The 24,933-nt window shown below is 35.6% G+C and overlaps 1 long non-coding RNA gene across 1 annotated transcript in view; it reads right to left on the bottom strand.

Moving 5' to 3' along the window:
* Nucleotides 1–8,210: 8,210 nt before the first annotated feature.
* The window catches only part of LOC118238262, a 28,765-nt gene continuing 12,042 nt past the window's right edge, over nt 8,211–24,933 (bottom strand). The window contains exon 2 of the long non-coding RNA XR_004768061.1: nt 8,211–8,439. This is a non-coding gene — a long non-coding RNA (uncharacterized LOC118238262). The remainder of the gene's footprint in view (nt 8,440–24,933) is intronic.

Genomic DNA, 24,933 nt, shown 5'->3' with positions numbered 1-24,933 from the left:
TCCACCTTGGATATCTTGTTGAAAGTGCTGTCAAATAAAACTGACTGTAGAAAACACATACACACACAAAGTCATATATGCATGTATATATATGCATGTACATAAGACTTTTACAATTACGTACAGTATATACACATGTATATATATCTACATGCACCACCAAAATATATCTTGAATTTGCAAATTATGTTAGTAGGAAAATATATTGAGTAAAATCGAGACATTTTAAGAAAAAATAAAATAAATATATTCATTTTAAATATTGTGTTTTTGATTGTAGTAATTGAAAGAGGACCCAATGACCCAAATTCTTCATCCTACTCATAGCTTACAAATGCCTTCTCTTTCAGGATGTTTTGGCAGTTTTCTGTAAGTAACAAACACAGTATGGCAGATATACCAGTGTATTGCTTTTGAACTAGGTTAACAAACTGTGACTTATTTTCACTCCTAATTCTCTCCTAATTCTCTCTCATCATGACTTTGGAGAAAGCCAATATTGTAACTCTATGAGACCCATGTAGTAAAGAACCAAAGCCTTCTAGCAACAACCGTATGAGTGACCTGTAAAATGGACTCTCTTTCCTATTTAACTCTTCAGATACTGCAGCCTTGACTAGCATCTTTATTACTAATTCCATAAAAGAAACAGAATTAGAACCACAAAATTGTGAGGTAATGAAGTTCTATTGTTCTAAGATACTAAATTTTGGTACATCTGTGACATTGTCATAGATGTCATCACACAGGGATATGGAAGCATAATGAGTTGGAGATAAAGGATGAAAATGAAGATTCAACTACTGCTTGTGATTTCTAACTTGCAGCAGTAGCAAAAATAAAAAATAAAAATCAGTTTCAGAAATCCTGTTTGCTTTCTCACACACAGATTTTTTTCTCAGCCGGGGTGAGTATTCTTGCTGTCAGTTTCAGTGATATTTTTCCATAGCTCAAGAAATAACATACCCACTTTTGCATCCTTCAAATGGTACTTACATCTTAAGAGGTGTTTAACACTGATTTCTTTCTCTTTTACGAAAATTGTGATTTGTGAAGTATGCCCATCTACGTTTTTAGGAGATTTGTACTTGTGAGTAAAGGGTTATCTACCCACACACAAATTCTCTTATGCCAAGGATATTAAAACAGCCAATCAACTCACACACTCACCAAGACAAAGAATTGTGAACACAAACAGGGATGAGGAAGAAACATCCAATAATTTCTGTTTTTAAAATGTTCTTTGGTCTAGAAACCATTTAGACAGTAGAGCAGTATAAAAAATGCCCACATTTATTTATCATATATTTTCCACTACATTTACACTGATACATTTCTCTAAGGATACCAGCTTCTGCAACATGCTTCAGTTATATTTTTAGAAGCTAATATTTTGTGAACTTGTAGCAGCAAGAGGCCAAAAGTTTCCTCTGAGCAAAAGGTCAGACCTGACAATTTTGAAAATAACAAAATGTTCAAAGGATGGAAAGTCCACTTGTAAGACAAGTGACCTTTTCCAAAATGATGGCATAAAGTTTTCTTTTGTACCAAAATTATAATATACAAGGTTAAATTGTTAAATAAGCTGTACTCAACTAGTGTTGTTAGAATATTTATGACAAAAATTCAATATTTAAAGTTGATATGAGATAAAGTGTACATATATTGTCAAATTTTATATACTACATTTAAAGAAAAAAAAATCTCCTTTTTTTTCCCCTAAAGCAGTGGTTCTTAACATTTCTAATGCTGGAACCCTTTTAATACAGTTCCTTATGCCAGGTGACCCCCAACCATAAAATTATTTTGTTGCTACTTTGTAACTGTAATTTTGCTACTATTATGAATTAGAATATAAATATTTTTGGACATAGAGTTTTGCCCAATGGGTTGCAACTCACCGGTTGAAAACCAATCAACCAATCCCCTAAAGGTTGTGTAGTTGTAAAGAAACATCTGAGGCAGGATAGCCACCTCGGTAGTGAGGGCTTGCTGACTCTGTGAGAGCTTCAGTTTGTTCCCAGTAACCATGTCAGGCATCTCACAATAGCCTGTAACACCAGTTCCCCAGAGAGTACACACACACACACACACACACACACACACACACACACACACACACACATATATATATATTAGCATGGATAAGAAATTAAATTACCTTCATGGATTGAAAAATTATTTTTACTATATTTTGTTTATAAACATTATTTGATGATAAGATAGTAGAGCTATCACTGTAAAAATGTTGGATTGTCTGTGTTCTTCTATATCGCTGTGATAAAATATTAACTAGGAACAGAGAATTGCATAAATAATTAAGCATCCAAAAGTAGTTAACACAAACTTAGAAAGTGTTGCCTATGTTGAAAAATTAGGTAGTTTCTCTTGATTATGTTCTGTTTACAAAGTTTTATCAAATTAAGAAATGCCTTTGGGAAAAAAGACAAAATCACACAAGACGCTGTAAGGTACACATCTGCTGGTGCTTCCGCAAACTTGAGGATTATATTTGACTCTTACATGTTATTCATATACCATGACACTCAACATTTTAAGTGTAACTGATAACTTTTAATAAATTCTCAGTGTCTTCCAGTCATCTTTCATCACGGGCATGCATGAAGCCTGCACCCCAGATGAAGCCTGCACCCCGGAACCTCCTTCTACAATCCCCAAACACCATTCTTCTTTTATTACAAGTAGATGTGCTTATCTTGGACTTTCCATATAAGCTAAGCGATGCCGCCCAAGTTCTAACCAAAGATGAATAATGATTCTGACTTACAACAAGATGATAGCATTTGGCCATTTCCTCTTCCACATTGCTCCCAGCATCTGCCAACACATTAACACACCTAAGAACTATGTCATTATTAATGAAAACATGTTTTTGTTAGGATATATTTTATTCATGTGCTGTCTTAGTTACAGTTTCTATTACTGTGGTAAAATACAAAACATCCTAGGGAAAAAGAGTGTATTTCATGTTATAACTTACCCTCCATCAGGACAGGTATTCAGAAACCTGGAGTCGGGAACTGAAGCAGAGACCAAGGAAGAATTCATTCAGTTTGATGACTTTCTCCTCGATGCTTCTTTTTCATATCATCAAAGACATCCGGCCCAGGGCTGGCACTGTCCACAGTGGTCTGGGCCCTCCTATCTGATGTCAATCACTAATTAAGATGATGTTCTTCAGGGTTTCCTATAGGCCAATCTTATGGAGGAGTTTTCTCAAATGTAGTTCCCTCCAAAATTATCAAAAATTTCCCCAAATTACATAAGAGAATTAACCATTTCTCAGCACATTCTATGAAGCAAAAATTAACCTTATACTAAAACCAGACAAAATATAACAAGAAACTATAAACCAATATTTTTTTAACTTCTATTCTTTTCTCGTACATTACATCCCCACCATAGTTTCCCTCCCTTCACTCCTCCCAGTCCCTTCTCCCACCTCACCTCTCTCCAAAATCACCTCTTCCTCCATTTCCCTAAGAGAGAGTGAGAGAGAGAGAGAGACAGAAAGAATAGAGAGAGCAAGCCTCCCAGAGATATCCACCAAACATGGCCTAAAAAGATACAATAATGCTGGACACAGACTCATATCAAGGCTGGACAAGGCATCCCAGCAGGAGGAAAAGGGTCTCAAGTGCAGGCAAAATCAGAGATACTCCCACTCCAACTTTTGGTCATCCCGAAACACCAAGCTACACAACCATCAGGTATATGCAGAGGACCTCTCTCAGATCCATACAAGGTCTGTTTGCCACTTCTGTCTCTGTGAGCCCCTATGAGCCATGCTTTCTTGATTTTGTAGACTGTATTCTCATGGTGTCCTAGACCTCTCTGGCTCCTATAGTTCTTCCTCCTCCTCTTCTGAGGGCAAACCAATTACTTCTAATGATTATGCATGTATATATCATCACTTATGATTATACACGAATATATCAAGGACCAAGTGTTAGCCATCAAAGTATAAAAGGCCCCTGCTTCTTGAAAATAGAACCCTCCACCACTTCCAAGAACTATTGCTGTGTGTGTGTTATGCTTCTTATTTGGTTTCACAGATCTGTTTTCTTAATGCATGTGGGCTCTGAATCTGTGATTTAGTGGTTGATTGGTCACAGACTTCTTTAAATTCCCAGAGCCAAAATTTCTTGCCATTGTTGAAGGGTTCTGAATCTGAATAGTATATACCTTTAGCACATAGCCAGGTAGTTTGAATCTCAGATTTAATCTTCTCTTCCTGGTGGCTATAGTGATAAGAGAGACGAATTCAGGGTCATTTCAAATCTCTGCTGATCATGTCTACAGCTCAGGGTGTTTGTACTCATGTAGCTTTCCAGGTTCCCAGAAATATATTAGAGGTTTTCCAAGTCCCTTGGACATTTTGTCCCTTTTAAGCATGGTTAATAATTAATTTGCCCAGTTTTTTTTTATCCACTGCTCTAGGGAGTCATGAAGTAAACAACTTATTTAACAATATATTTGACTTCAGTAAATGCCTGTCGGGAACAAAGCTTCACTAGCTGTGTGAGGGCTAAATCAGCTTCATGCAGACAGCCTTGCAGGTGCAGGTAAAAGAGTTTCTGCTGCTTTGACAAAACTCAAGAAACTTAAGCTCAAGGAATTTAATTTGGGATGGTAGGCTGAGAGCTTCAGCTTATGCTGAACTACTATTCTCATCTCTGACCTGGGTGAGAGAGATCACATTGGAAGAGAATGGAATACAAAGTTGCTCACCACGTGGCATCCAAGAAGCAGGTAAAAAACTAATTAAAAGGTCAGAAACAGAGCAGGAATTTCAAAGACATTGTGTACATCTCTAACCAGACCCCATCTTACAAGTGTTCAACCTCTTGAAGCGTCGTACCAACTAGATACCATGACTTCACACGAACTTGTGTGAGACAGTTCATATTTAACTCATAATAGCTAAGTTTGCCTGAAAACCAGCTCTTCCGTATGGAAAGGAGGGCTATGGTTATTGATTCAGTTATCAGGACCATATCAAAATGGTATTAACTTGAGCACAGTGGTACATAAGCATCCAGATACTATATTCAGATCCACACCAAACTCTTCTTGCTTATTCATAAATAAACAGCTTTCTGTTTTATCTGTTTCCCCTTCCTTCTTCATCAGCCACTTGAGATCTTTAGAATATGTTGCATCAATTCCTGATTAAACTGTAGTCCCTAACTGAGGAACTCCACGCATTGTGCAAACTACAAGGGAAGATGGTGTGCAAGGTGAGGTGCAGGGTAGGGTAAAGCAGCAGAGCTCTGTCATTAGTCTAGAAGTGAGGTAGACAGCTGAGGATGCCATTTACTCCTGAGCTCTTTTGGACATTTGGGAGAGAATACTTTGAGTGGTGAGCTCCGAGCTGCTCCCTGCATACCCTTCTTTGTCTGTTCTGTCATTCATTCTTGGGGTCACTTTCAGTTCTGCCCTCAGTAATAGCATGACAAGCATGGCAAGCATGCTTCAAAGGATCCAAAAAGTGCCTCTGTATCAAGAAGCTTTTGAAAGCAAATCCCCAGTGATCCTTGGGGAGCACGACTTTGCCTTTCGCCAAAGGCTTAAGTCAGTACATCATCTAGTTACAAATGTGACAGAAGTCAGCTGATGATCAGGTCATGAGGGTCAAGGGTCCTTCCGTGCCTGTTTTTTCTCGGAGTCCCACCGAACTTAGTATCTCTTTCAGGTGGCTTTGCAAATCAGATCTGACAGGGTGGAAATGAAGCTCCACAAAACTGACAGGATTCCCCTGTCTTTTGAGTCCCTGTTGAGTATCTCTGTCACTAAAATATAGTAACTTATTTCCCACAACTTGTGGGATATCTCTGTATTTTCAAATTGACATAATCTCTCATACCAGCACACAGGATCAACTTTACAGTACTGCTGTAACCAGATGTTTCTCTCCACCCACCAGTTCCCAAATAAACACTCAGAGGCTTAATGTTAACTGCAAACTGTTTGACCTATTAGCTCAGGTTTATTATTAACTAGCTCTTAAAACTTAATTTAACCCATTTCTCTTAATCTGTGTATTGGCATGAAGCCTGTGGATTATTACCCCATATCTTGCTTCTCCATAGACTACATGGCATCTCCCTGACTACACCTTCTTTCTCTCTGTATCTGTTTGGATTTCCTGCCTAGCTATATGCTGCCTGGCTATTGGCCAAATCAGCTTCTTTATGAATCAATAGTAATAACACATACTCGTGGTCTACAGAGCGGCATACGCCATCATACTGCCAATCACATTTGAAAGTCCTCCATATATCTCCTGGTGACAAATTTTGTTGTTTACTTTTCCTACAGAAACAATTCTCACAAGCTCATCAATCCAAGAAGCCAGCTTCCTCCCACTGTTTCTGAATTCAGAAAACACTTCACTAGACTGTGATGAATGAAGGTGAAATTAAAAACTGTGTTGAAGAAATCACAAATATGTACTGAAAGCCATTTCACAAAACTCCATGTAAATGTGAGACTGAATAATTTATGGCTTTGTAATGTTGACTATGGGTTATATAAGGAGCAGAACACTTTTCTATTGTCATATCAGATGAGTGAGGGATTTAATGATCTCACTTCAGTCATATTCTTAATAAAACAAATCCCTCTTGTACTTGGAGAGTTCTTTGTGCTTAATTGTCCTATAGAACAATACTTGGGCAATGCAGTAATTCTACTCAGCATGGCTAATTGAAATGAGCCAGCATCCTCTCCATTTAGACAAACTCCATTGAAATATCAAGTACTGGCAGCAGAGCTCTGGGATACATTTTTCAGTTATGATTTTTTTAATGTAAATGATTACAAGCCAGGTGTTCTGTGTCCTTCACATGCCCTCTGCATTTCCTGGGTGATCACACAAGAGTGCATTCCCTTTCCACTGCAAGAATCAGTCACTGCTGGCTACTAATCCCAAGCCTTTTGCAGACCAACTCAGCCCTGTTGGCCACATGGTTGTAAAAAGCCCAGGATTCCCTGCTGATCTTACATTTCTCGACACTGTTTTTACAATCAGTTTCTTTTTCTGACAGGGTAAAATGTCCACCCTGTTCCAGTATTTTCTATTTCGAATCATAGCGCTCTAATAAAAACCACTTTAGAAACCTTATCAGTATAGATATTTAAGGTAAACGAGTCACTGTAGGAAGAATGAGTCACCGTAACAAGTGTGAGTGTCATGAGTGGGATGTACACAAACCGCAATCTTTTTCTTTTTCTTTTTTTTTTTGAAGTGATAAAAATTTATTGATGAAATACACAAAGATTAATGAACTATTTAAAACACAACTCAAAAGCCAATGAGTACATCTACTCTCCAATCCAGTCTGGGATGTATTATGCTTTGCCAGAAACCGCAATCTTATAACCCTAAATTTGATAATATGCCTTATACTTGAAATCCAAATTCCTGCGTTTTTAATAGCTTTCTCCTGCTTGGCTAAATAGGCATCCATTTCCCTGCATCCCTTGTTTTGCTCATAGTTTCCTTTGTATGACAAAAGTATTTCTATCAGCCAGTCACAAGAAGAGTAACTAATCATTTTAGGAGGGTCACATTAAAACCCACACATTGGAAGGTAGTAGGGAGCTGGCTGTAACCACACACGTATCACAGGCTATGTCAACAACTTTCATTTGTACCTGTCCCCCTAACTCAGTTAGGGTTACAAGTAGCTACTTCCTCACATGACAGGGCTGTTGCATCTATGAATGCCCAACAATGTGGTCACCTGAACAAGACTGACACATGACTATACTAGTTGACATACCAATAATGACAGAAAAAAAAAATTCACAAAGCTACAATCCTAGATGAATACCTATTGGCAATCACAATCAATAGTTACTGAGGAAGGGAGATTCAGTTTTTTCCAGAGACTATCTCCTTGATAGGTTTCCCAATCCTAAATGGTTGATTCTAGAGTACCATGTACACAGACACAACAATAATTAGACTCAGGAGAACATATGAAAAAAGTGTACTCATGTATGAAATTATAAGAAATTTTAAAATTAAAAATAAGAAGTATGTTTTATTTGATAATAAAACAATAGAACAAGAGAATTGTTTGTCATGTGAAATCTATAGAAATTCCTACTTACCTCACTGCAGGAGACTAATTTACATAATCTTCAATGATTCTTTTGCAAACATAAACAGCTACTTGAGACCAGTTGTAACCATTTTTTTTAATTATCCATTAACAGAGACATGATCTTCCCACTGATAGTCTGCTTTGAGAATTCATGATGGTAAAGACGTGTAAGTGTTCTGCTGTCCCTTCACAAAGCTGTCTTCCACAGAGGACCTGGGCTTCTCTGTCTTGCAGGAAATCAATGGTGCAAGTTATAGACTTCTGGGAATAATGTCAGCTAACGTGGCCACTATTGCAGGAAAGACTTAAAAAGAAAAAAAAAAAGCCAATATTATCTTTACTCCGTTAGTGCCAATATGCTCATTTTCCTCTTCAGAGGTAAAGTTTTTACCAGAGTGGACATTAGCAACCAGAGAATGAACAGTATCTTTTGTTAAACTATGTGCTTTGCTTTTTGCTTTTCTTTTATTTAAAATTCGTTGGGCCTATTTCCTCTAGATAAATCGTTCTGAACCTTCCTAATGCTCCTACCTTTTAATATAGTTCCTCATGTTGTGGTGACCCCCTAACCACAAAATTATTTTTCATTGCTATTTCATTAACTGTCATTTTGCTGCTGTTACGAATTGTAATGTAAATATCTGTGTTTTCCAGTAGTCTTGGGCAGCTCTTTTGGAAGGTTTGTTCAACCCCAAAGGGGTGGCCAGACACAGCTGTAGACTCAGCTATTCCTACACCAAATGTCCCTGGCACTTCGCCTCCTCCTCCTGCATTCTTAAAACCGTGTGGCACACAGAGAGGTTTATGAGCATAAAGTCAAGGCAAACTGTCAAAGCAGATTTCCATAAATGTTCCCCTCCACTAGTCCACATTATCCCTGTTTTCATCGTTGTAACCACACGGCGAGCTTTGGTGATAATAGTGTCCTCTTTCAGACGTACTCCAGTGTATGGCTGATATCTTAGTCCTAGTATTGTTATTACCTTTTATGTTTCTATCAACTTGTTGATTAAAACGTGAGTGGGATTAGCCTATATTGTTTTCTTTCCTGTCACGTCTTGCCTAAGGTATTCTATCTTCAGTATTCTCTTTCGTTAGCTCTAGTTCATTGATAAATATCTTTAATTTGTTAAATATTTTATTGTTGCTGGTAGTGGGGTGTGTGTGTGTGTGTGTGTGTGTGTGTGTGTGTGTGTGTGTGTGTGTGTGTGATTTTGTGAGTTTACAAATATATTAGTGTTTTTCTTTAAACTAGATAAAATTTATTGTTGAATCTTATTCTGGCACTTGCTCTGGAGACCAGGCTGGCCTCAAACTCACAGAGATCCGCCTGCCTCTGCCTCCAGAGTGCTGGGATTAAAGGCACACATTTTGGATGACTTGATGTCCCAGTGTTACCAATCTTTTACTCTGCAGTTTCTATCTGGTCTCTCATTAATCACACCCATTATACTTTTGTACTTGGTTAATTCTGCTCTCGTTTTACAAATATCTCAATGTATCTATTTAACACTTAAAAACACTATATTACATGCAGTAATAATAAATGTATAAAAGTTCTTAGCTTTCAATTCTAATGTCATTTTTAACTCTGGACTATTTTATTTATTCTTCTTTTATATACTAGTTTTCTTTGTGTGACTGGCAAGCTCCATTCTCTACATTTGTCACTTATACTCAAGTATTCTAAAAATCTGAAAAGAAATATCTTTAATCAGAATCTTTTCTGTCTACAACTGGTTGGGCTAAGAACTAAAGACAACTCTAGCAATACTGAGAAAGAATAAGATAAAGTCCTCCTCATGACACCTCTAGTTATCAAAATCATATTGTCAACCGTGAAACCATATATCCAAGTAATACAATACAGAATGAGTAGATTATGTTTAAGAATATATGTGTACATATATATGCATATATATGTATATATATATATATATATGTAACAACAATTAATAAACTTGAAAGAAAGCAAGCAGAGGTAAATGGGAGGAGGGGGACAGGGAAGGAAAATAAGAAATAATGTAAAAAGGATTTGACCCAATTAAAATTTTTAATTTTTTCTAATTAAAAAATATAATCCATCTGAGCTCAGTCCCAACAGATACATCTACAATACAACTCCCACACTTAAAGACAGGGGACTTTGAGGAATAGAGGTCAGAAAGTTTGTAAGAGCCAGAGTATCAGGGAGTTTGCTATGGATTTGTGTTTCATAGGAATGTCAGAAGCCACATCCATAGAGTCTCACCGAGACCTGCCTTACCATGAGCTGAGCAAGGATGACAACAGTAGACTTGCTAATGAAGATAAAAGAAGGGCTAGGAGGCCTCAACCCTGAGCAAAGGTCTACAGGCATCAACAGGCTGACAGCAGGGAAAGCACTCTTTCCCTGGGAAGAGCACACTATCTGGTTATCTAATACCAAATGGTCAGCCCTGAGAATAAACATGTAAGTAATATACAGACTAAGCAGGTCCTATTTATGTATTTAAGAATATACACGTATATACATTTACACACATATGTGTAGCAACAAATAATGAAAACAAAAGTATGAACTGGAAAGAGAGCAGGAGAATCATTTAAGAGGGTTTGGAGGGGGGAGGATAATGATGTAATTATTTTATAATATCAGAGGAAAAATGATATAATTTTTAAGGTTTTTATAATCCACCTACAATTTTAAAAAAAGCAAATTTAAAAAGGGTTATGTTCATAAGCAAAACCTAGTAGCATTGTAAACAAAACAACAAATTGTGATAATTATATTGATCAAGTAGACAAAACACAAAATTATTTATAGACTCTATTGATAAGGTAAACACATTTTTCATAGCAAAGAGCTGTGCATCTTTATTATTATTATGAATTTAATTATACAAATAGAACATTTTAAAATGCCATGGGGGCTCAAGAAGCAGTTAACTGTGTAGAATAAATTTGTCTGCTGGATGATAATGTTTTATTTTGTAAATCTAAAATCACTGATAGGTTAAGAAGGACAAATGGGTTTCCTGGAAGTTGTGAAGAACAAAAGGAGAGAAGAGCAGACAAGGCAAGAGAACCTTCTGAATTCTATTTATGTGCATTGATATCAGTAAATAGGAGGCTCTGGAGCTATAAAACCTCAAACATTTGCTTTATGCCTATTAGAAGAACCCTGGAAACTTCTCTTGTTTCATAGGTGAAAAAAAAAAAAACTGAACACTTGAGAGATTAAGGCAGTTTCGTCTAGCACCCTTACCTTCCACCCAGGTTTCTTTATAGCTAATCCAATAATTCTTAAATTTTAGGTTTTGATAAAGGAGATTAAAATAATCTTTATAAAGTAAAGAAAGTATTCTTGTTAATAGTGTTGAAGAAAATAGTTAAGGTATGAACAATTACCAATAATAGCGAAGAAAAAATATTTATTTACAGCAAACAAGTTAATGTAAGGCAAGTGTATTCCATTCCTCTTAAGGTCAAATGAAACATAAAAATACCTATAAATCTATCATGTTTAGATATAAAATACTTCCTATAAATGTCTCTCTCTCTCTCTCTCTCTCTCTCTCTCTCTCTCTCTCTCTCTCTCCCTCTCTCTCTCTCTCCCCTCTCTCTCTCACACATACACACACGTATGTGTACATATAAAATGTACACTCTGTCAAAGGACTAGGCCCCAATAAATGAACCATATGTCAAGTGTTCCATGTATACACTATTCAGTTCTGAAAATAATCTTTATAAAAAGCCACATGGTATTCTTACTTGGATTAACTTTGGTCAACTGTGTCATAAGATTTAGAGCAAACAGACACAAATAATACTCTATAATTAATATGTTGAGGGTTTTCAATGATGCACTTTTAAAATGAATTATCAGTCCAAAGAGGAAATTTTACAAAATGAAATCAGTTTTGAACAACTGTGCTAAAAGCATAGCAGCTCCAAACTAGGCCACTATTTTCAAATCTTTGAAACAGCTCAGTCACAAGTAAATATTTGCTAAGCAAATTACATGTGATACACATTTTCTGTTTTTCTTTTTTTTTGAAACTAGCAAATACATATTTTGTTAAAATACATATATTTCATTTCTAATTAGCAAAAATAAAAATGGGAATTTGTTTATGACAGCTTGTTTGGAGGTTTGGATTTTTATATTTTAAATATGTTTGAGTGGTACATAATTATGTTTTCACAAGAATTTGACATGCGCAGGTTAGTTGAACTCTCCTTATGATACAACATTTTAATTATTAGTATAAACTACTTGCTAGGACAAAGCTTCCTGGCATCCTTATTCTTTCACATATCATTCTCTGCAACAAGAATTTCAGTGAAGTTCTGTTCTTATCTTCAATGCCAGAAATTATTTGAAGCAGACTTTTCCTTATTCTACAAAGAAGAACTGATCATTATGCTAATAAAAACTAGTGACCTGAAGAAAATGTATCCTTGCTCAAAAAAAAAATTATAGAGCATCAGAGAAAAGCACCACAGCAGTCAATAAAGTGTTGGTTTTCTTTAAAAATTCAGATGTACAGCATGCGGGGTTTTGCTGTCAGCCCTTCAGTGACAACAGAACAGAAAGACAGGGAGGATGTGGGCAGAGACAAGCATTTGGCAAGCTAAGTGGAGAGAACGTTGCACCTGAGTGTAAATCAGGGAAAAGATAATATGCCTCAACACTTGCCACTTCCTGAGGCTGATGGTCTCCCGTAAGAGCGCCCTTCAGGCACCTGCTTCTCTCCCAGTGTGACTTCTCTACCTCACAAAGAGAAATAGATGCTATAAAAGCAAATTGAGATCTATTTTCAGTGGTTCCTTTGACTTCTATAAGCATTAAATGTATTTTGCTTTTCACTAAGCATAAAATGATTTCCATCATGTAAAAGCCACACTTACTGAAAATTCGGGAAAAGAACATTATTATATTAAAAGACTGTAATGAGAGCCTTGCATTTGGTCGGTTAAAGAGATCATGGAAGTATTTACATTAGTCTCTATGGTCAAAACTTTCATATTATACAAATGCAATAAAAGAGAACAGCTACAAATTACAAAGATTCTCAAGGGCTAAAACATCACTTTTTCTCTCCCCCTTTAACTTAATTAGAAGGACATTTTAGAACCATGCTGTGAAGACATCACTTTAATGTTCAGGTAGCTCTTATTTAAAGGGATACAGCTCCTGGTTAATGTTCTTCATATGGTATATAAACAAGCTAGGAAAAATATATGCATGCACACGCACACACACACACACACACACACACACACACACACACACACATATGTATTTATATACATGAACGTTTTGAGTATACATTTATACTATACATATTCTTTTCGATTATATCCCATACATTTTTCATTTTTATCTGTTTGGAATCCTGTGTGTTGCAAGCCCAACTAACAGAGCACAAGATTGTCCATTTTAATTTTGTCTGTTAATATTTTTCCAGAAGAATCTTAACCCAGAAGCCACCTTTACTTCTATTATCTTTCCTAGTCAGTAAGTTGCATGAGGCAGATAAGCATCTGTAAGAGTCTGAATTAAGGTCAAGGATGACTATGATACTTGGAGTAAGACAGATAAAAATAGCATACAGAGAGAGATAACTATAAATAATTATTGTTCACCCAAGATTATTCATTTTTCAGAAAAGATAAAGGCTTATAAAATTTATAATGTCCACATCGTGATTAACATTTTTGAGGTATTTTAATATTTATGCAAAGATCAACACTAGTAGTGAGGTGACCTAGGGAGGCACATGGGGTCAGTGTCTGGAAAATGTGATGTCTCTAGTGGCCTCTCTCTGAGTTTGCTATTTCACCAAACTTCACAGAAAATGTGTGATGGTTTTTAGTATTTTAATACTCTAATTTTTGCTTATAATATTGCTCAGAGGGATGGGAAGAACTACAATGACTGACCAGTTACAGCCAATCACATAATTCTGAGACACTAAGTACCTGAGTCACAGTTATTACTACAATCAATGTCTGCTATGTAATAAAAACATTCAGCTTCAGAGATTGCAATAAAATTGATGTAAAAATAATTGAAAATGTTATACTGAATAAAATGCAACAAATGTGTGCCTCTGAAAGCACAAACATGTAACAAAGCACACAAGGAGATTCATGGCCTCGCAAGATTTGAATCCCAAATGCTCCACAGGTCTCTGGAATCCAGCTGATGTCAATCTCAATGGCCGACAATCAGGAAAATCTTTACCCATATCTAAACAAGTGCTTTCTGAATCCTCAGGGAAGCTTTAATAAATCATAAATAATATATCACTACAATTCCCCCTTTTGTCTAATACAATAAGAAAAACTGTATATAATAAATATATACAATATATACAGGCAATAAGTTCATCAATTATGTCTAGTCCATTTGCATTTGACAAATTCAAAGAAAATATCTAGTCCTTTTGCTTTTGACAAATTCTGAGAAAATATCTAGTTGATTTGCATTTGACAAATTCAGAGAAAATATTTCATTATCTATCATATCTTGATGAGTCCAAAGTCTTGTACCTAATTTACTTTCTATTCTAATTTGCATTATTAAATTATATTTTAAAGTCTTTCAAACTTTTACAGTTTACACAACTTTAGTGAGTTTCTTTTCTGAGTCTGGTAAATGATGAAAATTATAACTATACTAAGAAGTCTTCAACTCCCTCAGAAACCAAAGAAGGAAATATAATTAACTGAGTAAGCAGAAGTGAGAACATGCAACTTCCAAAGAGTGTGAGAAATGATTAAAATAAATAAATAAAATAATAAAATAAATAAAACTGGCTGCCTGGACAGTTACCCAAGGTTCCTCTGCAACGTTGGGACATCCATTTTCAGCCTATAGGCCTAGCATCTCTCACAGACTTTTCTGTGAAGCAGAATTTTGAAGGACTTTCCCTCCTGGTCTTGGCAAGGTTTTGCAGTTACTCTCTTTGGTGTCCAGTTTGTCCATTTTGGACAGCATACTGTCAGCAGTCAAGGCAAGGGCACTTTCTTGTCCAGTGGTTTACTTTTGTCACAAAGAAAGTAAGCTCCATGTAGAGTTTCTTCAATGCCCATCATCTTCTTTGTAGTTCCTTCAATGCCCATTGTCTTCTCTGAAGTAGATTGCTGCTTCCAAGAGAAGATGTGTCTCATTGTCATAAAAAATACCTATGTTATTAATACATTTTAAATGCCATATTCTGTAGATCTCTGAAGTGTTTGAAGGTGACTTGTCTTTCTAAACTGTATCTGCTTGACTTTGAAAACATACCTAACATGACTGCAAGTTTGATTGTAATAGGTGACTAATTACTAACCTATATTCCCTTATTATCTTATACAATTGATAATGATAATTTCCAGGACTAAAAATTTGTACTACACTGATAAATGAGCTGTATAGGTACAATACCTTGAACTATATTAGAAACATATGTACATTATATTTTAACCAATCAATTTCAAACATGTGTGCTGCTGGTCTCCGCTGGTTTGTGAAGAGATGCAATTACAAGTTTAAGATGATTGCTCATCAGCCCACACATAAGGCAGGCTTCAGTGGAACTCCTTGACAGCATCTAGGTTAAACCTTGATCTTTTGTATTTGAAAGATACACTGACCAGAGAAACGGACTATGGACTCAATCACAGCAGAGTAGCATTATCAGTGATATTCCTCAGTCCTATGAGCTTTCTTAAACGATGGTCAAGTCTATAATAGGAAAGTGGGACCGCTTACTAAAGTCAGGATTGCAGCTAAACACAGTTCTGGAACTTGAAATCTTAGTCACTCATCCAACTCTATTAAAATGCTATAACTCTCCTCTTTAAAAATAAGTAGAGGTTTCAAAAGAGGCCAGCCCCTTAGAAGTCCATCTTTCCCTAACACTGTAATCAATAACACAGATTAAATTCCAGTACAGCACAGCTTGAGTGAAATGCAGGGTGTAATGATAAAATAGCTTCAGGATCTGAATACCAGATACTGATAGTCACGGTAGAATGTTCGTGGGAATGTACTCTGAGTTTTATTGATTGAGAAGTTTACCAAAATATACCAGAATTCTATCACCAAGTATTAATGGCTTGACAAGAACCCTAGAACTTATACAGTAGATATAAAGCTGGGTGAAGGTGGTTGCTAGAAGCTATGGAGGAAAAAGAACACAGAAGATGAAGCTAAACTGCTAGAATCCCTATGGCCAAGAGTGCAGAAAGAGATTAGAAACACAGAGAAGGGCCCATATCGAAACAGTTGTATGGTGGAATGCTAAAATTCCAACAGACTGTACAAAGCCAAAAGATACTTTACCAATTTGAGAGGACTTCCCTGACGAAGGAGTATATTATAAAAGACTCTTAAATTTTCAATGCATTGGTGTTTCGACATTTTGAGAATCATTCCAGATGTTCAAAGACTGCCTGATCCATTCTTGAAGATGACAGTTCCAGGGTAAGTAACATGACCTATAGGTGAGAACTATGGAACCCAGAGCTCTCCTTATTTCATCTGACCTTATTATACACAGCAGATAATATTTTTCTGCCTTAATCACCCAAGCGAATGGCAACTAGAGAAGTCTCTCAGGGTTAAAATCCGTGGAAATCATTCAAGCTAGACAATCCTAAATAACCAACCCTGCTCTGGCTGACCTTCCCTTTACAAGGGTTCTCTACAGGAACAAACTGATAGAACAAACTAGAATTTATATGGGATTCACTAGAGTGGCTTATGGGCTGAGATTCTAGTAGTTCAATAATGACTGTCCTTTGATAGAAAGACCAAGGATCTGGTAGTTGTTCACTCCATGAGATTTATGTCTCAGTAGTTCCAGTCTTTGGCTGGAGTCCCAGGGAAGACCTAGAGAGCTGTCAGTTTTCAGTTCACATTAGAACCCTAAAGAAGTAGATTTCAACACAAGTGAGAAGATGACACTGGAAACAGGAGAGCCTGTGAAAGTGAGGGCAAACAGGCAAATAGTAAAGGCTTTTTTGTCTTCCATGTTCTTCTACTGTAGTTGCCCCCAGAAGGTGTGACCCAGATTTAGGGAGGATCTTCTGACCTCAAATGATCCAGATTGAGGATGGATCTCCCACCTCAAGTAATACAACCAAGAAAAGTCCCTCACAGGTATACCCAGATGCTTAGGATTTACTTAATGCCAGATGTGGTCAAGTTGAAAACCAAGATTAGCCGTTGCAAATCTGTAGTAAAAAGTACAAAAAAGTAAAATGGCTTTTCTACTTTTTAAAATTAAAATATAATTACATTGTTTTTTCTATTTCCCTTTCCTCCCTCCAATCCCTCCCATAGCCTCCCCTTCCCTCTCAAATTCATGATCTCTGTCATATTTTCTTAAATATTTGTGTATGCACACATATTTCTACTTATTTCTAAATATATAGATATAATCTTATTAATACATATAATGCTATTTGTATTCCTGTGATTTAAGGGATGACCAGGCATTATTATCAAAAAGGAGAAAAAGAATAAAACATGACTGATAAACATATTTTATGATTATGTACATATTGCATCCCTACAATTGGCAAACTCATAGACCCAGAAGGTTGATTAATGGTTTCCAGAGGCTGAGGATGGTAGCTGAGAGTGACTGATAATGGGTAAGAGATTAGTTATTGTGCTGACAAAAATGATCAAAAGTGACATTGGGTGAATAGTTTTATGAATCAATAAAAGAAAAGCACTCACTCTTACACTTGATTAAAAAGAGGAAGGAAAACGAAAGACAATGTGCTCCCACACTTGGTCTCCTCCACTTCTAACATGATAATATAGAAGTTGCCAGTGGCTCACTCTTTCCTAAAGTGAATGAGAATCAACAAAGCCTTATCCCAGCAGATAAGGTCATTCCAACCCAGTGTTTCGAGTAAGAGCAAAGTTGGCCAAACTATTCCATACTTCCCTGGTACTGAAAACCCTGGAAGCACAGCATTTTACAGGCAAGTGCAGAATGTAAAGCTTTGATTTACTTCTCAGGAAAGTACCTCTAGGGCAATGATTTCTATGCAGTTAAAGTGCCCATGCTTAAGAGCGAAGGAGATAGGACGGAAACAAGCAAACCATAATAAGCCATGGTATTTAATATTGGCTCCATAAGAGCATGATGGCATAACATTGCATATTGTCAAATGTTTAATTGTTCTACCCTATTCAGTGTGGGACATGTGAGTCAGACTTGATAGTGCAAATATGGTGCATATGTCTTCACGTTATTGCATCCTATACATCTTCATATTCACAGCATTGCATTTAATTTTCCTAATACAATAGGTTCTCAGGAAAAGTATCTTGAAAGCACACATGATAGTGTGAAGTTTAAAGCTAATAAATGTGTTCATTCTTTGTCCCAACTTTATCTGTTTTATATTAGGAAAACATTTATTTTCATATAAATCATTGTCAGCAAAATGATGTTATCTTATGAAAAAGCAATAGCTCATATTTCATCAAATTTCTGATCATAATATAATTCAGTAATTTTAAAAGCTATATTTATTGAGCTTTTATTTTTAAATGATTAACATAATCTGGAAGTGGAAAATAAAAATGCCCCATACTATATTTTAATCATTTAATGTATCTACTATTATTCTTCATTATTCTTCAAGTAGAGAAATGTGTTTGCTTAGATGTTATCTTCTTATTCTTTAAATTTTTATTATATATTAAATTTTAATACAATTTTACTATCAAATACATTTTAACAGTTTTGCAGTCTAATCTCAAAATTATTTCTTATAATTTATATTTGGAAAATCCTTCTTCCATTTAGTCTACAATTTTGCTATTTCTTAGTAATAAAAATCTAGATAACATAAAAACCTTGGTTTTTCAAGAGATTGAAGTTCACTCTTGTAGTCATGTATCTTTTACCCTATCTATACTTTTGGCATAGATATTACCTTTGCTTCGACATGAACCATCCTCTTTTAGCTCCAATGATTTATTATACAAAGCACCCAGATCTATTATTTACTTAGATGGGCTATGAATAACAGCAATGGAGAGAGAATCAATATTATCTTTCTTTCCTCTAAGTATCATCTCTTTCATGAATATTAAAATTAGTGTTGAGTGTGGTGTCTATAGTCCTTGCACTTTGGAGGTAAAAGCAGGAGAATCAGAAATTCAAGGACCTCCTCAGCAACATAATGAACTCAAGGTCAGCCTGGGCTATATGAGATTGCATATTAAAAACAAGATAAATAAAAAGTAACAAATACATAAGTTAATATTAAAATGGTAAATTTTAATCAATAAAGCTGCCCCAGGTAAGATGGATTAAGTTTAGAATTCTGAAATAATTCACTATGTAATAACTTTGATCTGATAATTACAGACAGTGGAGAACAATTGGCAAATGCATGAATAAATTTGACAATTAATGAATGAAAGATGTGCAATGTCACCAAAGTCTTCAACAATTTTATTATTCTAATAGCATTTGTGCTTCAGTGCTAACATCTCTTTTACCAACACAGCTGGAATGTTGGCCCATAAAAGCCTGATAAATTTCAGTTATTTATGAGACCTACACCTTCCCTACTGCAGTAAGTGTTTTGAGCATTAGGATTCAATTCTGGAGTCAACTATTTAAGTTTACAATTTTATTTTCGATTTGAAATGAGTGTGTATGTCCCCAATTCATAGGATGAAATCTAATCCCCGGTGTGATAGCACTTTGAAGTAAGGTGTTTGAACATTGACTGGGTCATGAAGGAAGAACCCATATAGATGTGATTGTCACCTTAATGAATATGTCAGAGGGCACCCTCAGTCCTTATGTCACATAAAGATGAAAGAAGATTATGTAATCCTGAGATTCGAAGTCATCCCTCATGAAATACTTTAATCTAAGACATCATGGACTGTAGCATTAAGAGAAGCCATTTTCTTAGTTCAACCATTCACAACAGGCAATTTGTTACAGTAAGCTGAATAGACAAAGGTAATAGACAAAGGTAAAGCCTGGTATTGAGAGTGAGAGTTCAACTGTAGCAAATGCCTAAAGAAAACTGTAAGTGGCTGTAGAATTGGATAATGAGAGACTAAAAGGTTTTGTGTTGCATACAATACTTTACACTAACTGGGCAAATCCGGAAGTTCTAACAGGGCTCACAAAGAAAATAGAGTACATCTTTTCATTTTGGGAGAGACTGAAGGAGATTGTCATAGACTATTTATGCCATCTCCTTAAGTTCATATGTGAAAACATGATTTTCAGAACTGTGTTATCTGGATAAAGGGCCTTTGGTAAGTTAATAGGCAGAATGATTCCTCATGAATTGGATTAGTATTTCTGTAGCAGAGATCCCAAAGTACTTCCCCACACCAACTATGGTGTGGGGGACACAGGTAGAAGATGAAAGTCTATGAACCCTAAGCAGGTTCTCAGGAAACAACAAATCCTTCACTTCCCTGCCTCCAGAGTTGTGAGTAATGCAACTCTGCTAGCTATTGTGGTAATTTGTTAGACACAGACAATCCCCTGCCCCTGAGTTCATCCATACTTCTACAGAACAGTGTAGGGGAAAAACAGTTTGCTCTAGCTTTTCCTGTACTGAGAAACCTGGAAACAAAGTTTCTTATCCAAATGTTAGAAATATTAAAAGGTATGCTTCAGATCAAGTCTGTAGATTAACCCAGAATGAACTATGAAATAAGGTCAAAAGTGTGTATCCTATTTTATAACAGGATTAAAAAGATGAAAACTAAGAATATCCCCTCGGTCAATGATTCAGTTATCAGCCATCCTGTTTAAAGTCCACCAATGAAAATGACATTGCACAGTATTACAGAAAAATTGAATTGTTCCATATTGGTTCTCAAGAATACTACAGGAGGACATGCTCTGTTGATTTTAGTCTCTCCAATCTTCTGCCGCTTGGCTAATTGATAAACTGTAAGAATTATACACAAAGGTTTGGGGTTGGTTTCTTTAATTTTTACACTTCCAGGCTGCATAGCAGGAAGGCAGACAAGAACGAGGATGAAGATGATGCTATTTGTCTCTGCTCACCACATGATTCTACCAACTTTACATCTGCTTGTGTGTTGACAATATGATCTAATATTGGTATCTAATTATTATATAGCATTGCATCTCCTCTACAAAGGTCCATTCAAAATTTACAGCATTCTTGCAAGACTCACATGTCTATATTCATTCCTTAAAACTGGGATAAATTGGTTTTCAGTCAAATATGGTTGAAAATAAAAGAATCAAGGAAGCTGCTCAGAAAGGAGTATTGTATAAAATGGAAATGATATGTGCTTTGAAGAAAGGATATAAAATAAAATTAGATTGTTTTCGGTTAAGTGACACTGGGTCATGTGCGTGTCCATAGAGAAAACAAAACCATATTTTCATCTCTACTTACACCAGCCATAAAAACCATAGGCAGCTTGAAGATCTAACTGGGTGACAAACAAAATCACCAAGTTTGGGAAGCAGATGTAGGAGAAATAAATATAAACACAACTTGAACCAAGCAGTGTTTTCTTAAATGCAACACAAAGGAAGTGCAGTACAAAAGTTCAGTGGACAAATAGGAATCCAATTCAGTGATGGGCTTTCGCTAATGAAAGTTGACACTGATGGGGTAAAAGACAATGAGCTTGATGAAAGTATCCCAATGTGTGACTGATTGACTCATGTCCAAAATATATTTTAAAGATAAATAAATTGACAAAAATTGCATTTAACAAGAGAGAATTTAAAAATAGGCAGAAGGCATTCGGAGTGAGCAACTGAGTTATTAGAAAGTTTTACACCAACCTCTCCATCCCCCCTTTTTTAGATGAGCTCTCTCTCTTATTATGTAGCTCTATCTGGCCTGAAACTCACAGAGATCCACTCCTCTCTGCCTTGCAAATTCTAGAATTAAAGATTTAATTTAATATCCTCAAATAATCTTCACAGTGTCTGGAAATACAGAAACAAAAACAAAAAAACAGTGTATTAACAAAGGTTGTAGCAATATAAATTTTGATAAACAGACTTTGTGTTTGAAATAGTTTGACAAATCATAACAATTATTTTATGCCTATATCAATTATACTATGTCAAAATGATAAATATTAACATTTAAGTCATTAAAAAATCCCATGATATGAGTTAAGCACTGTTTAGCACATGGGAAATTTAAGAGAATCAAATGGTTTCCTGACCTAATAAAGTTACCATATATTCAGGATGATTTAGTAGATTAACTTCAAAATGACTTAGTTGGACTTTATTTGTGACTCTTATTAGTCATAAGATAAGAAAAATCACTTGTTTCTATTTTTAAGTTTACTACTTTGGAAAAGTAGGGTAAAGTACTTATTTACTTCATTATTAAAATGTGTTTGTCCCATGAGTTTTTCAGATGTCTCTTAATTAAAGTATGTTTCACTTTCATAGCATGAATTCCAGTAGCAAATGTACTTGAAATAACACAAAAATACATGAATATAATAGTCATAGTAGATGGAGCTTTTACCAAAGTTATAAACCTCTCACATTAATGTTTATTGAAGTAAATCTTGACTATTACAATTCTACAGTGTATATTTTACATGGATATTTCTTCCCAGCTAAATAAAAGGTTTCAGATATACAAAATCATTTCCAAAAAACCATAAGCACAATTTATCATTAAATAAAAATTGCATATATGGATGAAAACACATAGAACAGAAGATGGAAGAAAGACTACATCCCAGTTACTGGATGGCTCTCCTTTAACAATTTACCTTTTCAGCTCAGAATATCTTAGAGAAGTCACTGATTGACAAGAAAGTACTAAAGGCACATTGGAAAATGAAAATATTCTCATCAACAAATGTAAATGCATGAAACATGACTTTATAACAAAGACATATTTGTTAAGCTTTAGAATCACATATAAAGTTATTGCACCCCCTTTATGTACCATATTGTCATGTGGAATGTGACAGTTCAATGGGAAAAACATTCCACTATTGACAGTTCAGGGTGTGATTAGAAAGCTTGTTGTATTTGCCAAGCAACAAGTCAATTAAACTTTAATGAGTGAGGAGAACAATTCAAGTGTTAGTCTTCGCAGTTGATCAACAAAGGTAATGGGCACTTTTGCTCTTCAATATGAAAGCCATTTGAGCACAGTGTAAGCAGGGATGCACACAGATGCTGATCCTGATTTTGTAATTGCTTGTAAACTACGTGAAATATACAGAGTAATAACTGGATTAAGAAGTTAGTCTTAAATGTGAGGTGTACCCAAAGGATCATGTTTTGGATGACTAGAGCACACCTGGTGGCTGTCTTTGGAGAGGTTCTAGGAACTTGAGGAGTCAAAGCATAGAGAACTACACAATAGCAGTACCTAGGAATTGGTGGACCTTGTGCAGTGTCCACCTGTCCCCTCTCTTCTCTCTTCTCCTCTCTTCTTCTTCTCCCCTTCCTCTTTCTTCTCCCTTTCCTCTGCCTCCTCCTCCTCCTCCTCCTCCTCCTCCTCATCATCATCATCATCACATCATACTCGATCTTTCCCATACAGAGAGAGATAAAGAAGCTCCTATGCCCCAAGCTTTTACATGGTGATGATCTGCCCAAACACTTGAAACCCAATAAACACAGACTAAAACCATAAACAAAAATAAATCTTTCTTCCCTTAAACTGTTTATGTCAGGTGTTTTTGTAACTGCAACAAAAGTGTAACTACCACAGTGATGTATATGGAAATGGTATGTACTATGTTTCAGACACCAAGCTTTCTTTTCTAGAAGTTAATAGGCTTATGAGGAGAGAAATGGTGATGCACTCATTATCTGCTTCTGGATACTGCACAAAGATCTGTCTGCTCTGAAGCATTAAGCAGCAGGCTATCATCAGGGTGAAGGAGAAGGAAATGCTCCATAGGTTGCAGAATCTCTCTATCCTTTCTATGTAGTGCCAGATGTCTTGGTCACGGTTGTCAGATCAACTATCCCCATATCAACTGAATTTCTATAAAAGGAAAAAAGTTTATACAGTGTGTATGAATCAATTTTTTGACTTACAATGCTTTTTTTCTGGGAAATTTCTCTCTCTTTCTTGCTCTCTTTTATTCTCCTTTGCTTCTTTCAACTTTATTGATCTTTTGCTTATCTATGGTAGTTTCTGATTTTGTTTTTATGGGCTTTCTATGTGTGAGAATGTGTCTGTCTCAGTGTCTGTATGTGTTTCTTTTGATTTTTTTCTCCTTTTCATGTTTGTTTTGTCCTATTCCAGTCTGTTTTTGTTTTATATTATTTTATTTTACTATTTTTATTCTTTTACATGACTGTTTCTTTTCTAATGAGAAATTAAAGGGTGTTGATTTATATAGGTGGCCAAGAGGAGAGGATTTGGGAGAGTGGGAGAGGGAAACCATGATCAGAACATACCTTGTGAAAAAATACTGTTTTCAATAAAAAGAAATACCACTAACTTACTCTATTATAATTATTTTATTTACTTAATTTCCCATTGTTTATTGAGTCAACCTGGAAAGGAAATCAAAGTTCTTCAGAAACTTAGAAATAGAGTTAATAGTTCTACTCAAATTAGTTATCCTTACTAAGGATATTATGTTTTATATTATGTTTTATATTATGATGTCTAAACTATTTCTGATTAAACATGAAATTCAGTTAAGTGAAAGTAATTATAACAATCTAATGGAAAATTAATATTTTGGAGTCTCATACAGGCTCCACAGAAGACTAGATAACATCAGCTTTATTTCTGCAACACCAAACCATCTACAGAATCT

This window comes from Cricetulus griseus, chromosome 2, assembly GCF_003668045.3.
Source record: "Cricetulus griseus strain 17A/GY chromosome 2, alternate assembly CriGri-PICRH-1.0, whole genome shotgun sequence".
Lineage (NCBI taxonomy): Eukaryota > Metazoa > Chordata > Mammalia > Rodentia > Cricetidae > Cricetulus > Cricetulus griseus.
The sequence above is the reverse complement of the archived record's forward strand: the minus strand, read 5'-3'. Positions and strand labels throughout refer to the sequence as shown.